This window comes from Piliocolobus tephrosceles, chromosome 14 (assembly GCF_002776525.5).
Source record: "Piliocolobus tephrosceles isolate RC106 chromosome 14, ASM277652v3, whole genome shotgun sequence".
Classification (NCBI taxonomy): domain Eukaryota; kingdom Metazoa; phylum Chordata; class Mammalia; order Primates; family Cercopithecidae; genus Piliocolobus; species Piliocolobus tephrosceles.
This window is the reverse complement of record NC_045447.1, coordinates 16,440,284-16,457,436: the sequence shown is the minus strand read 5'-3', so window position 1 is coordinate 16,457,436 and position 17,153 is coordinate 16,440,284.

Genomic DNA, 17,153 nt, shown 5'->3' with positions numbered 1-17,153 from the left:
TGCAGCTCTGGTTCCTTGCTGGGGTATTCACTACCTTAAACTTTCTAAAAAAGCCCGATGACCTTCTAGTGTTGTTTTGGGGATTAGTGGGCAGATGTAGAGGACAGTGATGTCTACACTTGCTACATTCTACCTCTTGGCTGTCTACTATATCCACATTCACTTCTTTCCATCTACATTCTACCTGTTGGCGGTCTACTATATCCACAGTCACTTCTTTCCATATAATTTTTAAAATATCCCTGCCTGACAATATAACCAGTATAAAAGTGAAAATATACTCATTCTCTTTCCAAGAGAGGGAAAACATGAAACCATATTAATTCATTGTATCCACATTCTTGTTTAGGCTCTCTATCTAATACCTGTTTCTTTCTAATTCTAGAGATGATCCTCTATTATTTAAAAAATCCATGGCTGATTGATAAACCTGGTCGATATTACCTTGCATTCAGTGGTCAAGAAAGGAAGAAAAAAGAAGAGAAATTAAGTATATGATACATAGTAAGAAAGGTAGCAGCTGTAATCCTCACTTAAGTATTAGATCCTGAGGTACTACTGATATTTGAGGGGTTTCTTTGCCATGAATTTTATATTCCTCTTGCATTTGGCTAACATTTCAGCTAGTCAGGATTCTTTGCTAGATTTTGTATCAGTCAGCTGTTGCCAGAGTAATACTGTATATAAAACAATTTCAAGATTTAGGTGACTTACAGTAACAAGTATTTATTTCTCACTCACAGGTCTGTGGGTTGGCTGTGGCTTATCTGATTTACCCTGGGTTTATTTAGCTGGACCTGGCCTTAAACTGTGGGTTAGATCAAAATCCATTTGCCATATATCTCATCCTCTTTCAACAAGTGACTACCCAAGGCATATTCTTATTAATTCAAAATGCAGGGATACAAGAGGACAAATTCAGCTACACAGGTGTATTTCAAACTTTTGCTCACATCATATTTGATAACATCTATTAAGAAGTCATGTGGTCAAGTCCAAAGTCAAGAGACTGAAAAGTATCCTTCACACAACAGGAGCAGATATAGAAAATTCTGCTTCAGGAGAGTGAAGAATTGAGACCAATAATTTAGTTTATCATAGGAGTGATTGAACACTTATTTCTGAGGACTTTGACCCCTTGCTGGTCTTGTTTGTAGAAGATTGCACTCTCTTCCATTAACTTTACCACTGGGAGTCTCCTGAACTCTACACATAGGCCTTCTGGCCCCTATCGTGTGGCAGAAAGTCTTTTCATGCATGATAGTAAGGATAAGTCACCCAGCTAACAATGTGATTCCCTTAAATTGCCTGTCCACCTAATGGTATGAGATGTCTCAAATGGCCAGATGACAATCTCCACTTTAGCAGAATTGACAAAGCATTCTAACCTTGAACACTAACACCATTAAGCAACCAGATCCCCAAATCCAGATATAAGAGGTAAGCAATTAATGAGTGAGTTATTTAGATATGATCACAAGAGATGTTAGTCCCACCTCTACCCCTTGAGTTCTAGACTTATAAATCCCACATACAGGAGAAACTACATATACTGTATTTTGGAAAACCTTATCCTTGCAGGGTTTTATGTCCAAGGAGGAGTCATAGGTGAGTTCACAATGAGTCATTCTACCTTTAGATAAGACCAGCTGATTCTGAGTAAGGAGACTTGTAAAACCAGTTGATTTATTGAATATCAGCTAATTTCTTCACTACTTTTACTTTGACACATATTTCTTGGTTAAAAGCAACATAATGGTAATATAAAATATATCATGAGCACACAGAAGACATTAGTTAAGCCGTGGATGTTGATATGACAGAGGTATGACAGGAAAGGAGGCAAATAAATGTTTAATTCCCCGAGGACAAATGACTAGCCCTTTTCAGATATGATGTGCTGGAGGTGGCAGTCATGCCACCCTTGGCAAGTGATATATGTGATGTTAAACCCAGGCATAACCTTCCTCACTATCATCATGGATATTTGGAGCAAGCACTATGCTCACTGGCATAGAGGCCAACTAACATCTACAAACTAGATTATTCTATTTGCCCAACGGAGCCCCTCCAGCACTAGGAGACTTCTGCAGAACACTCAGAGGGCACACCTAGATTCTCATAGTCTAGGACCATCGGACACATCCATCTGCATAGCTCTTCCTCAGTCTTCCTTTTTTATCTATCATCCTGTGTAATGCCTTTTAAATTCCTGATCATTGGATCTGATTAGACACTAATCAGGGATGGGTTAGATCTTGACCTTAGTTTCCCTCTCTCTGAATGCAAGATAAGACAATAAGACGTGTTAAAAATCCTACCCCAGGGATGAGGCAGGAGGAGGGAAGCCCTGCTTCTATACAAGAGTGAAGTGGGGCTGCCGAGGTGATGGAACTCTTCTGTATTTTGACGACATCAGTGTCAATACTTGGTTGTGATATTGTCCTATATCCAATGTCCTACCCTGTGTCCAATACCTGGCTGTGATATTGTCCTATAGTTTGGCAAGATATTACCACTGGGGAAAACTGGGTAAAAGGTACACGTGATCTCTCCGCACTATTTCTTATAACTGCATATGAATCCACAATTCGTTTTGAATGAAAAAATTTAACTAAAAACAAACAAATGAACAAACAAAAAATAGGCCTGCCTCAAGGTGGATTGTCTTCCTTTACTGTCTTTTATGGATACTACTGAGTGAGTTATGATACTACTGCAGACTATGGGTGTTACCAGCACTTCATTCAAAGCCATCAATAAGAAATATTTAAGAATTTTAGTTACTGACCTATAGCTACTAATCATAGGAAGCTCCTTGTGAGGCTGCAGGTATGGGTTGAGATAGGGAGTATAAACTATCTGCTCATGCATCTTATGCGTTTAGGGACTGTTCAGGCCCTGTCCCATTTGAGGATGTATTTCTGGGCATACTTGTCTCACCTGGGCGGATAGGGTGGCAGCCAGCTTGCGATGGACAGTTTGGATCATGGGGTTATCTGATTAGAGAGTCTCTGTTAGACCCCAGGAGCAAGTCAGGAAGAGTTGTACAAAAAAGAACGATTTCTTCCCAAAGGGATGGTGGCTTTTCTCCTAAATCCTTGGAACCACCACTGTGCTTCTCTCAGTGGGGCCATGGAAACTTCTGGGTTGGGGAAACATTGTACAGCCTCGCCAGCTCCACTGATGGAAACCAACAGCTTCAGGGTCATCTTTTTCAGGAACATGTTGGCAGATCTGAGAATCCTGGGTTTGAAGAGTGTCCTGTGCCAACCTTGATGCTTATTGGGCCCGGCCACAGGTCATCAACATGTTTCATTCAGTTTTACTCTGTAGTGTTGCTAAAAACATCAGCTTTAGGCTAATATGTGGCATGTTGACAAATTGGAATATTCTCTCTTTGGTGCCTGTTCTTTAACGTCTTGGGCTTGTTTTAGGGAAAATGTCTATTTCCTATAACCTGTTTCATTTAAAATCTCTCTCTTCCTCCTGCCTTTCATATTCTTAGTTTCCTTAATTATGCCTTTATCTGGCCTTTCATCTAAGAAATTTCTATTGTACTTACAGAGCTTTTCTCAGAAAGTCAAAAGACCTCTTGTTTTTCTGCTGGGCAAACTCTGGGAAAGTAACAGGGTTGATCAAAGGTAGTAAGAGGTAGAATATTGGTCCCAGAAGAACGTGACCAACCTGAACATGCTGTGAGCTCACTTAGTCCCGAGCTCATCTTCCCCTGGGATCCTTAATTCTTATGCTTTATTCAGTTTGAAAACCTCACCTAAGGTTGGGATGGCCTATACGTATGCCTTGTGTCTGAAATCTAAATCCCCCTCAACCTCTGCTTCCACAGCAATTCCTTGGGCAGAAGAGGCCTGCAAGCCCTATTCAGATAGCTTCATTGTGCCTTGGCCACTGCATGTTTTACTGGCAACGGCAATACATTGAGAAAAGCAGGGCCTTGAGAATGATTCAATCCTTCTCAAAAAGCAGGTATTCTAGCTTTTATTGAAAGGCAAAATTAATTTGGACTGACTCTATGACTAAGTAGCTACCTTAGGGTTCTTAAACATTGCATAGAAGAGGCACCCAGGGGAGGAAAGACCATGATCCTTGATAATCTGCAGATGAAAGGTTTGAATGTTGGACTCTGGGTCACCTCTGTGGGAAGTCATTTCTTATACCCCAATCTGGAATAAGGGGACTTTTCACATATATCTATGGTGTCATTTTCAAAGGAAGATTGCATTGAACCAAGGGTTTATTGTTATTTTGGAGTGTGTGTGCGTGCATGCACTCGCGTGTGTATGTGTGTGTACTTCTTTCTGGATTGTAAAGGTCTGGCATGGGTTCAGAAATTTCCAGAGACCTGGAATCTTTCTTCCTTCTTCCAGTAACTCAGATACAATTGTAAGTGTCTACCCCCTTAATTGTTGATTTACTGTTTAGCATATAAAGAGGAACTGGAATCTAACCTCCGAAAATTCAAAGGAACTATTGAAACACAACTAGATATATAAGCGGAAAACCAATTACATTGGATTTAGGACAATTGAATGTTTGGAATATCTGAGCTGTGAGACCTGAGAGACTGTGCCATTTTTCCAGTAATAAAATTAGGAGTTAGTCCATTGAGGAAGAGCTACACTCACTTAAGTTGAAATACTTGGCTTCTAGCCCCAAGAGTCAGCCTTCCAAGATTTCATTCAAGAAATTTTTGCTTGTTGCTGACTTGTCCCTAACTATACACGCATCATTCAGGAAGGATGTCTAACGAGATTGTAAAGTTAGAGACTATATTAGAGCCTGTAGCTCAGGAGCATTATTGAGCCTTAGGCTTATGTAGCAAACAACAATTGGAATTGTATGTCTTCTGGAAGAGAAGACCATAACTTTCACAAAGTTCAGAAAGAGTCTGTTCTTTTGCCTGCTGTTATGCCAAGACTTCCACCTTAAACACCTAGATTAAAAACCTCCTACTATAGCAAAGAAGGGCCTTTATTAAACTTCAATGGCCATGAATCAACCCGGACCATCTAAATGTCTTGACTCAATGATCCATCCTTTCTTCTTTCCCAGAAAATGTTGGTAATGATGGTAGAAGACTGATCAAAACAGAAAGCATCCTGCAACCATAGCTATCTATCCTTATCTCTCTTCCCCTCCCCCAAACACACACCAAAGCCTCAGATGCTATTAGATGGATTGCATACTCTGCTTAAGGTTCAAAGCATAAATGGAGGATGGAAATCTAATACTTATGGAAACCAAGGGAGGTTCTCATTTACAGGGGGTTAAGACTCATCTCCAAGATAATCCAAATTTATTTCATCCTGTGTCATGATGAGATTGATAACTGGTCCAGGGATTGAAAGGAGGTCCTTGTTCATTACATAGAGGAAGGACTTTCCAGGGAGTCACAACCTGCAGATCTGCTACACAGCCAGCAGAGGTCAGTAAGAGCCTCAGAGTCACCAGCATACGTTTTCGGAATGCTAGGTTTCTCTTGTCCTACAGGTCAGCCTGAGGGTTTAGATTACTCAGCCCTTGATATCTAAAGCCACAGCATGTTATCTCAAGGTGCTAGAGCTCAAAGGGAAATGACCACAGTTTGGCCAGATAATGTGATCAGCGTGGGAGTCTTATACAGATAATCTTGTCCCATGGCTTCACTTAGTGTAGATTGGGAAAGCATTAAGAATAGGTTTCTTTATGTTTTGAATGCCAACAACCAGTGGAGAATGTGCTTTCCTTTATTGACTGTCCATGTTAAGAGGCAATCGCGATCCCATTCTCCCCTAAGCTTGCCTTGTCTACAGTGTTACCCCAGAGACTTCCAAGGGTCCTGCCACCAGTGATCTTTGAGTTTCCAGGATGGGATCTCTGAGACAGGAAACTTCTATACCATCTCCACCTCCCTCCCACCAGTGTCAACCTTGGATGTGGTGAGATGAAGGCCTTCACACAAGTTTCTCTGTTGACCGCTCCTAACCCTGGATCTGGAGTCTCCTCTGCTGATGTCCATAGAGCTTGTGGCCACTTTCCATGTCTGACTATTTCCTTTGACAGGAATTTGACTCTTCAGGAATTTTGTACTCATTACTCAACATCCATTCAAGACTAATTGACCTAGGCCAATGTTAATGTTAAATTTCCCTAGTAATTAAAGACACAAAAGTTACAATTATCATAAGATGGGAGAAAATCAGACTGGCAAAGAATAAAAAGATGGCCAATAACCCACTGGCTACAATGAAGCCTTGATCATTCATACAGCAGCAGCACGAGTTTAAGCTGATGGCCCCTTTGGAGGTCCAAACTTTGCATTTGTGTGTGTGTGTGTGTACACACATGTAAGTTTTTTTGTGAAGTCCATGCTCTTTAACACCTACTTCTAGTCCTAGGAATATATTCTACAGAACCATTCATTCAAGTATATAAAGCGATATATATGGTATATGTACAAGGGTGTTCATTTTTTATAAAAGAGCAAATATTGCAAACTTCTAACAGCTGACTGTTAATGGTACTGCTCTACAATGGAATACTATAAAACTGCTAATATATGCTGGCTACCTTTCCACAGGGGTGTAGAAAAACATGAGAGCACTGTTCCCGGGGCACTGTTGATCACTGATCTATTACCTGAAGTTTCTATAAACACCAATAGAACTGCATATTTTGGTAGATGAAGTGAAGAACTGTAAAGTGTCTTTTTTTTCATTGCTTCTCCCAGTAACTTCAGCCAGAAAGCAGCCTCTCCAAGGTTTAAAAATAGTCAACTTCTTGGCCGGGCGCGGTGGCTCAAGCCTGTAATCCCAGCACTTTGGGAGGCCGAGACGGGTGGATCACGAGGTCAGGAGATCGAGACCATCCTGGCTAACATGGTGAAACCCCATCTCTACTAAAAAATACAAAAAACTAGCCGGGCAAGGTGGCGGGCGCCTGTAGTCCCAGCTACTCCGGAGGCTGAGGCAGGAGAATGGCGTGAACCCGGGAGGTGGAGCTTGCAGTGAACTGAGATCTGGCCACTGCACTCCAGCCTGGGCGACAGAGCCAGACTCCGTCTCAAAAAAAAAATAAATAAATAAAAAATAAAATAAAATAAAATAAATTAAAAAAAAGAAAATTTTTATTGTGGTAAAAGCATATTTAACACAAAATTTGCCATTTTAACTATTTTAAGTGTAATTAATTGGCATTAATTACATTTACAATATTGTGCAACCATTATGTCTGTTCCCAAAACTCTTTTTCATCACCTCTAATAGAAACTCTGTGACCATGAGGCAATAACTTCCCATTTCCTCCCTCTATCCCCAGTCTCTGGTAAGCTTTAATCTACTTTCCATCTCTCTGAATTTGCCTATTCTAGATATTTTATATAAGCTGTCCTATTGCCAGTTTTGATCAAATGGAAATATACTGTTTTGAAAGAAGAAAGCTTAGTTATAGAAGAAAATAAGCTTAAAAACTAGGAAAATGAATTTTGGTAAGATCCCCTTTAGAAAAAACAGGGAAGAGACTGAAAAACTGTAGACCATTTCATATATTTTTGTCACCAAAAAATGAGGCAAGTCAAGCTCCTCGTTGAAATCTGGCCGAGTCGAGTTGAGGTCTGGGTGAAGGTTGAGCTGTTGGAGCACCAGCATCAACTGCTCTGGAAATGTGGACACGAATCACAAGAATCATGATTTAATTGTTCTGTTTTAATCAGGAGAAAACACATACATAGGAAGCAAATAACCACTAGAGGCCTCGCAAGTGGTTGACCACCCTGTCTTGGAGAGAAGGGCTGAGATGAGGTTTGGGAGTCTGGACCTGAAGGACAGACTTTGAGTCTTATGTCAAATGATTGTTCTACAGTTTTTAACTTACAAACTTCTGGGTTACATGCAAACCTCTTGTATTGTCCATTAGCTTGGGTCATGGTTAAGACAGATTATCAATAAATATGTATGGGTTCAAAAAAATTAAGTTATCCTGTTGTATCTAACTTATTTCATTTAACATAATGTTTTCAAAGTTCGTCCATGTTGAGTATTTGTCAGAACTTTCCTCCTTTTTAGGGCTGAATCCATGTCATCGTGTGCTTGTACCTCATTTTGTTTATCCAGTCATCTGTTTGGGGACACTTGGGTTGTTTCCACATTTTGGCTGCTGTGAACAATGCTGTAATGAACATGAGTGGACAAATATTTGTATGAATCCCTGTTTTAACTCTTTGGGGTATATACCCTGGAGTAGAATTGCGCGGTCATATAGAAATTCTATGTTGAGCCTTTTGGGGAACAGCCAAATTGTTTTTCACCTTGACGTCACCATTTTACACTCACAGTAGCAACGTGCAAGAGTTTCCATTTCTCCACATCCTCACCAACACTTGTTATTTTCTATTTTTTCCCTTCTGAGGATTGCTACCTTAGAAAGTGTGAAGTTGTATTATTTTTTAGGTTAAATAAAAATCGTGTTTCAGAATAAGATATAGTGGTGTATCCTACCAGAGATGATGTATTACTGGAGATTAAATTTGTAGGACCTCTTCCCCCACCAGTCTTCCATTGCAATGAACCAATACTTCCACTCCTTGTATTCATTAGAGGTAGCTTCTGAAGAAGCTCCCCAAGAAAGAGTAGGTCCCTTAGAAGAATTACTTAGGGTATCCTTCCTTAGAAGGTAAGATAGGGGTTCCCCTGGAGTCCGTGAGTGTAGCCTCCTTTTAGGGAGGGGGACAGGTGAGTAGCCCCATTGTCTGGGGAAAGGGAAAATGGTCTGGCTCTGTTATGAGGGCTTAAAGGAAAAAGTGAAGTAGGTTTCAGGAGAGGAATGGAGACAATTGTTTTGTTTGTGAGATGATGGCCACTGGAACCAGATCTGATTCCCTCCTCTTCTTGGGCCCATGGAAACCTGGAGATTGCCTGGGATCAGGGAAAGAAAGGAAGGGAGGGTGACCATTCTGAACTATACCCTTAGGAGCACTGTGTTACTGTTGCACTCAGCTCTTCTCAATCTTTTCCAAATTATGGGACAAATGTAGTAATCTTACAGATGAAGATATTAAATCAAAGAGAAGTTGACTATTTTTTTTTTGAGACGGAGTCTTGCTCTGTCGCCCGGGCTGGAGTGCAGCGGCCGGATCTCAGCTCACTGCAAGCTCCACCTCCCGGGTTTACGCCATTCTCCTGCCTCAGCCTCCCGAGTAGCTGGGACTACAGGCGCCCGCCACCTCGCCCGGCTAGTTTTTTGTATTTTTTTAGTAGAGACGGGGGTTTCACCGTGTTAGCCAGGATGGTCTCGATCTGCTGACCTCGTGATCCACCCGTCTCGGCCTCCCAAAGTGCTGGGATTACAGGCTTGAGCCACCGCACCCGGCCGAGAAGTTGACTATTTTTAAACCTTGGAGAGGCTGCTTTCTAGCTGAAGTTACTGGGAGAAGCAATGAAAGAAAAGACACTTTACAGTTCTTCACTTCATCTACCAAATATGCAGTTCTATTGGCGTTTATAGAAACTTCAGGTAATAGATCAGTGATCAACAGTGCCCCGGGAACAGTGCTCTCATGTTTTTCTACACCCCTGACTTTTGCTTTTATGATACTGACTTTTTAAAGGATAATTATTTTTTTAAAAACGCCCCACCTTCTGGATTTGTTTAATCATTTTCTCATAGTGCTTTTTAACCTGTTTCTGTATCCCTTGAATTTCCTGTAACCTGGAGACTAGGACTAAAGGCTTAAGTTCAAGTTTAACATTTTCAGCAAGAATGTGTCATAGGCGATGCGGTGGGAGTCATTTTGTATCACATAAGGAGACACAATGTCAGATTGCCCCACTATTGATGATGCTTAATCATTTGATTTAGATGGTGACCGTCAGATGTCACCATTGTAAAGCATGTTTTCCCTTCTGCCATATCGAGTGGCCTGTGTAATCGCTTGAAAAATACTCTTGTTGACAAATCTTGTTTAGAATTTTAAAGCACCCGCTGCCCTCTGCAATACTTTAATGAATTTGAGACTCTCTTTGTCATCGTGATACACAGTGCTTTGTAATTTATCTTTAAGTGGCTCAAACATATAAAAGTAAAAAGACACAGGATTATGCTAGACACCTAACTTCACAGTGCTCACAGCACGGGGAAGGATAACCTTAGTTACTGTGAGAATTCACCATAATGGGCTGGTCGTTATTCTCCCCAGAAAGGGAAGGAAAATGGCTGCCATTGTAAATTGAGGAGCATAGAAATAAGATCAGCTTTGAGGCGGAACGGTGTTTTCTTCTTCTTTTTAAAGATATTTACATGTCAGCGGGTTTTACTTCTTGAAGGTAAAACACTTCCTAAATTTCTCCTTGGACTATTCACTATAAAGTTGCTGTTTAATCTTCCTGGAACATAACCTTCAATTTTAAAGAATGTAAAGCTTTGTATTATTTGTTTAATGAATTTATAGCAGTGCTTCCCAGCTTCCCAGTATTTTTCAGACTATTGACATTCATAGAAAGTGATAATATTGACATGATGCACTGTGGTGTGCTAGAGGAGATTTAGGGGCATCATGTGGGACTTATTTTTCATTATATAATTATGATAAATATCAAATGCACATATTAGAAAATATATTAAAGATTCGATTTACAGAAAATTTCCAAAGACAATCTGAGTTTTTTTTTTCCAGATGAAAAACTTCAGCTTTCTACTATCAGTTTTTATGCAGGAAATACCCCGTGAAATTTATGATTAAGAATTTTAAGTAAAAACCTCTTCAAATTATTGACAGCTCTCATCAATGAAACTCTGCATCAGTAGGTGACCAAGTGTTTAACCATTTTTCTTTACAACCATTTGAAATTTTCTAAAAGTTAAAATTATAGTTAACGTTGCTTATTTTCTTTCATTGACAAATGTAATGTTGAAATTTTATGGTAAATTCATTTCAAATCCAATGGAACTTCTTTATATTCAGTATTTCAAAGCAATCATGCAGTTCTTATTTGCAGATCATCCACACATGGTTGGAAGAGTCGTCTGGAGTTGCCCAGGCAACACTAAAAGGACTTCAGCTGCAAATGGCTAGCCTACATTTGAAGAATGATTTGTTCCCCACCCCCCTACCCTCCGCCCCAGTTGCAAATAAAAGAATAAAGAATAGTTCACCAACCCTCTCTGGGCACATCATCCAGCTTCAGTAATTAACATTTGACAATCTCTTTTTTTTTTTTTTTTTGAGATGGAGTCTCGCTCTGTGGCCCAGGCTAGAGTGCAGTGGCCTGATCTCAGCTCACTGCAACCTCTCCCTCCCAGTTCAAGCGATTCTCCTCCCTCAGCTTCCTGAGTAGTGGGGATTACAGGCACATGCCACCATGCCTGGCTAATTTTTTTTAATGTTTTTAGTAGAGACAGGGTTTCACCATGTTGGCCAGACTGACCTCAAGTGATCCGCCCGCCTCGGCCTCCTAAAGTGCTGGGATTACAGGCGTGAGCCACTGTGCCTGACCAAGACAATCTTAATATATCTATTCTTGCCCCATGTTTAGAAATATTGACCAGAGTAGTAGAAGCCAGAACCAGACATCATGTTGTTTTATTCAGAAATACTTCGGTATGTAAAAACACTTCACCATTAGCACACCTGACAAAAGTCAACATAATTCCCTTCATTAGGTAATATTCAAATTTCTCTGTTGTTTCAAAAGAAGGATGTTAGTTGAATTATCTGAATCCAAACTCCATCCAGGGCATTTCATTGTTTCTTAAGTCTCTTTGAGTTCTAAAAATAAGTTCCCACCATTCTATCCCATTTCTTTCATGGAGAACTGGGGTATTTGCACTGTAGACTGTTCAACATGACATTCCAAATTTGCTGGGTGCTTCCTCTGGCTCCCACATTTCCTGAAATGGTTAGTTGCATCAAGAGGTTTGATGAGATTCAGGCTCAATTCTTTTTTAGGTGTGAAGCCCTCACAGCTGGTGCTGAGTGGTTTCGGCTGCCTCACATTAGAAGGTAGTGTCTGTTGGTCCCACCTTGAGTAACGTCAAGCTAATTAGGTTTACAGGTGACCGTCTGTTCCACCCACTATAAAGTTGCAATCCACTTTTCTCCTAACGGTTTTAGCATCCCTTGATGGTTGTTGCCTAGATACAGGAATTACACATGTCAATTTTTAAATCCTATTATTTCTTTTTCATTTATTTGCTGGAATGTTTCTGTAAATAGAAATTAACCTCATCAGCTCTGAAATACAGATTGTACAGAAAGGCAGATCCGTATTTGATTTTTTTCCCTTTTCTTTTTTGTTTTTCATAGTATTGAGTTGTCCTAGCACCCTCCCGGGATGATAAATGGGGTTTAAAAATTTCTTTTAACTTTAACATAGTTATAAGCTCATGTTCGGTGCTTCAATCCACTGTAGTCCATGACTTTTCCGTCACGGACCATGAAGACACTTGTGCTTGAATTGTCCCATTTTAAGACAGAGGGAACCCCCTCAAGTTGGTTTCTGGGTGCTTATTGACAAGGCCTTACTGGTCTTTATGGTTTTTTTGCTTTTTAGCACAGTAAGGTGTCCTGGGATTACCTTGGATATGTCCCGCCCCAGAGATCAGTCATTTTGTCAAAGATCCCCAGTTTCTTATAGTGAATTTATGTTCTTTTTACAGTTCCCCCTCTCTATTGTATTTGAATTATTAAAAATGGCTATTTAAATTTTCTATATTCTCATTATTTGTTTATCTGATATGTCATTTGCTGGGTTAAAAATTCCATTATGCTTATGATCTTATCCATTTTCATTTATTGTTCTAAGAGATTTCACTAAGATGAAAATAATTTTGGAAGTGAAAAGAGCATATGCAAGAAATGTTCAGGAAAATATGAGTTAAATGGCTGATTTTTCAGGGAAAAGCTGTTGTTTGGAGAGGATGGGAGTGGGTAGAAGACTTGAGGACGGTGATGCTTGATTTGGGGGGACCATTCATCTTGCAAGAATTCAATTAAAATTTGAAGTCACTGAAAAATTGTAAACAGGATTTTCTATTGAATACTGTTGAGGGAATGTATTTTGAGAGGTAAATGAAACCAGGTAGTGGTTTCATTTCAATGAATGACTTCAATGAATGACTCTGGAATGGTGATCCGTAAGATAAAATTAAACTGACCAGGCAGAGAGAGATTCTGATCAGGGAGTATATGATCACTTCAATTCAAGTTGCATCAGTTCTCTCTTGGGTCAGTTTCCCCAAGGAACCAAAGACAGTCTGTAAGTCAACCCCGTGTGGCATTAGAAAAGTTAAATTTTTAATGTGGTTTAAATTTGTAATGGAAATTAGTTAATTAAGTTCGTAAATAGAGCTAATTTGAGGGATTTAATCTGTTAAATGAAGAACTAGGGAGAGTGTTCTCATTCTACACAAATTATCGGATTTGTGAAGAAAATAATAAGAGTTGTAGTTGGAGTTTAAATGATTAAGAAAAAACTAGATGTTTATGATTTCCAATGTTAATATTTGGATGTTGGTGAAAACCAGTATTCACAAGCACAAATACTTCTCTGAGACAAACAGCCTCAAATGGACTCTTTTAAATTGGGCACCTGAGTGACTATCTTGATCCCTAGTGATGGATAAGGTATCTCAAGCATGGGATTTAAGTTTTAAAATTCTTTTAAAAATGACATTGAGTCTGTTAGTCTTTGTAAATGATAGGCTCCTATTTGAAAATATATATACAATCAAACATGTTTATATATGTGTTTCTGAATACATTTCCTAAAATATACTACTAGTCTTAGGTTTTCTTCTTCTGAGTATCATCATGGACTCATTTTTTGAAGACTGTTTTTTTTTTTTTTTATTATACTTTAAGTTCTAGGGCACATGTGCACAATGTGTAGATTTGTTACATATGTGTACATGTGCCATGTTGGTGTGCAGTACCCATTAGGTTGTCATTTACATTAGATATTTCTCCTAATGCTATTCCTCTCCCCTCCCCACCATGACAGGCCCGGGTGTGTGATGTTCCCCACCCTGGGTCCAAGTGTTCTCATTGTTCAATTCCCACCTGAGTGAGAACATGTGGTGTTTGGTTTTCTGTTCTTGCGATAGTTTGCTCAGAATGATGGTTTTCAGCTTCATCCATGTCCCTACAAGAGACATGAACTCATCCTTTTTTATGGCTGCATAGTATTCCATGGTGTTTATGTGCCACATTTTCTTAATCCAGTCTATCGTTGATGGACATTTGGGTTGGTTCCAAGTCTTTGCTACTGTGAATAGTGCCACAATAAACATACATGTGCATGTGTCTTTATAGCAGCATGATTTATAACTGTTTGGGTATATAGCCAGTAATGGGATCGCTGGATCAAATGGTATTTCTAGTTCTAGATCCTTGAGGAATCGCCACTCTGTCTTCCACAATGGTTGAACTAGTTTACAGTCCCACCGACAGTGTAAAAGTGTTCCTATTTCCCCACATCCTCTCCAGTACCTGTTGTTTCCTGACTTTTTAATGATCACCATTCTAACTGCCATGAGATAGTATCTTATTGTGGTTTTGATTTGCATTTCTCTGATGGCCAGTGATGATGAGCATTTTTTTCATGTGTCTGTTGGCTGCATAAATGGTGAAGACTATTTTACTTAATTATGTTTTAAAATTTCTTTTGACATCCAAATTGTCCCATCTTGGAAAGTGAGCCCCTTCTACCTGTCCTCTCTCTCTCTCTCTCTCTCTCTTTTTTTTTTTTTTGAGACGGAGTTTCATTCTTATTGCCCAGGCTAGAGTGCAACGGTGTGATCTTGGCTCACTGCAACATCCAACTCCTGGGTTCAAGCGATTCTCCTGCCTCAGCCACCCCAGTAGCTGGGATTACAGGTGCCTGCCACCATGCCCGGCTAATTTTTGTATTTTTTAGGAGAGAGGGGGGTTTCACTCCTGACTCAGGTGATCCACCAACCTCAGCCTCCCAAAGTGCTGGGATTACAGGTGTAAGCCACCATGCCCAGCTGGGTTCTCTATTCTTTTAGACTATACTTCAGAACCTAAGAAAGTATCTTCACTTTCTGATAATTAGATGTTCCAGGCTCACAAATTTCACCTGTTCCAAGTCAAAGACACAGCTACTTTTCAAGGATCTGTGCTTCCTTCTAGTGCAGGCTGTGTTAGAGACCAACATCAGGGTCATGGGGATGTACCTCATGACTTCAGATTGTTCTACAGGAGCACTTATGCTAAGGCATCCCAATAAAACCCAGAAACATAGTTTTTAAAATGGTTTTATATTGATGTTGTCAATTTAGTACTAATATGATTTTACGTATTACCTGTGTTTAAGTCCCCATTTAAACCATACTTTTCCACATCCAAAATTGTGTGAACTTTGCAATCATTTTCTTAACTGAAAATCATGATTATGTTGCACATAATTTTTAAATTGTCCACCAACAACACCAACAACAAAAAACTGAACAGTTGTACCATCTCTGAGGGCCCTTGGTACGGAAAAGACAAAGTTATGGTTGGACAAGTTATTTTCATCGGGTTTTGGTTATACACGGTCAAGCCTAATTCTTACTAATTCAATAAGGTTAATGAATACAAAATCAATGTGAACAATTATTTCTGTCCTTATTCACTGGCTGTAAAGTGTATTAGTTTTTAAAAAGATACTATGTATAATCAAAATGAAAAAAGATAAATTATAATAAATCTAATGAAAGATGTTTGAGATTTGTATGAACATCTTAGAGTCTTATTTGTCATCATGTCCACATGCCATATATGTATATAGGATTGTTTATTGAGCATTATTTAATATTAAAAGACTGCAAAGAATGTATATATCAATCAATCCCAGAGTACTGATAAATTAAAAAGTGGAAAATTAATTCAATGGAATATTACAGCGCAGAGACTGATAGAGTTTTTCTGTAAGGGCTCGATAGTAAATATTTTAGACTTTGTCACAGCAATCAACACTACCACTGTGGCCCCAGAGCGGCTGAAGATAGTGTGTAAACACATGGATTTGACTGTATCCCAATAAAGCTCTTTACAAAAACAAGCAGTGGGTGGGATCTGGTGCTGCTCCAATGTGCCGACCCGTGTTCTAGAGTGGTAAAAAACAAAAAGCTAGATTTCATGCATCGACAAAAACGAATGATTCAAATGATTTGAGTGAGGAAAATCTGTCACAAAAGGAAAAGCAGAATGACACCATTGACATAAAGTATTAATTCATGCAAAACATGCTATGTGTTTTTCAAGGGGTCATGTATGTGTAGCAGAAGTCTTAACATATTCATTAGACAAGGAAAAGGGAAACAGAAAACTGACTTTCAAGTTTAAGGTGATTACGATTTAACCTTAGGTACATCAGCATCTTACACAGAGAAACAGAACCATTTTCCATTGTACATTGGCTCCTAAAAGGCTCCTGAAATGAATTATCCCTCTAAACCCACAGATCAGAGGCTGCTGCTTCCCTTCCACACAGCTGAAGTCACTGGACCCAGCTTTAGCCTGAAACAGCCTTGGCTCCAGCTGAGAGCTGGCTGAAGGAGAAAAGTATTTAAGTACGTGAGCCCTACCCTCCAGGGACTTCAAAACGCTTGGCCTTAGCACTTTAAGGAACTGAGAGAGTGGACTCCGGGCTGCTGGCAGTGGGATTTCTGGCTTCAAAAAAGACTTCCAGGTGGGTAGCCTCTGTCCTCAGGCCTGGATGAACAGCCCTGCTCTCTGTCTCTGTATCTACTAACTGTCAGTCATGGTGCTGAACTGAGGGGCATGTTGACACCAACCTATGGCACCCAGGACAAATGAGGCCCAGAAACCAGTCTTGTTTAGTTTACATTAGTTCAGCATCACGTAAAATCAAGACAGTCTATGTACTTCTGTAGGTTCCCGGCTGCTTTTGGAGAAAGTGTGAAGCTGACAGTGCCCATCCCCAACACTTCCCAGTGGTCGGTGACAGAATGTGGCAGTAGCTGGTTTCCCCTGATACAGCTATAGCAAGGAAGGTGGCTTTCCTCCTGTGTTTTATCTTTTCTTCCCTCTGTCTACTTCTCAACGTAAAAACACAACTAAACACGCGTCTAACTGAAGATTCTTTTCTCCTTAAGGTTTTCACTTACAGCTGTTCTAAGTTGAGGCCAAAGTG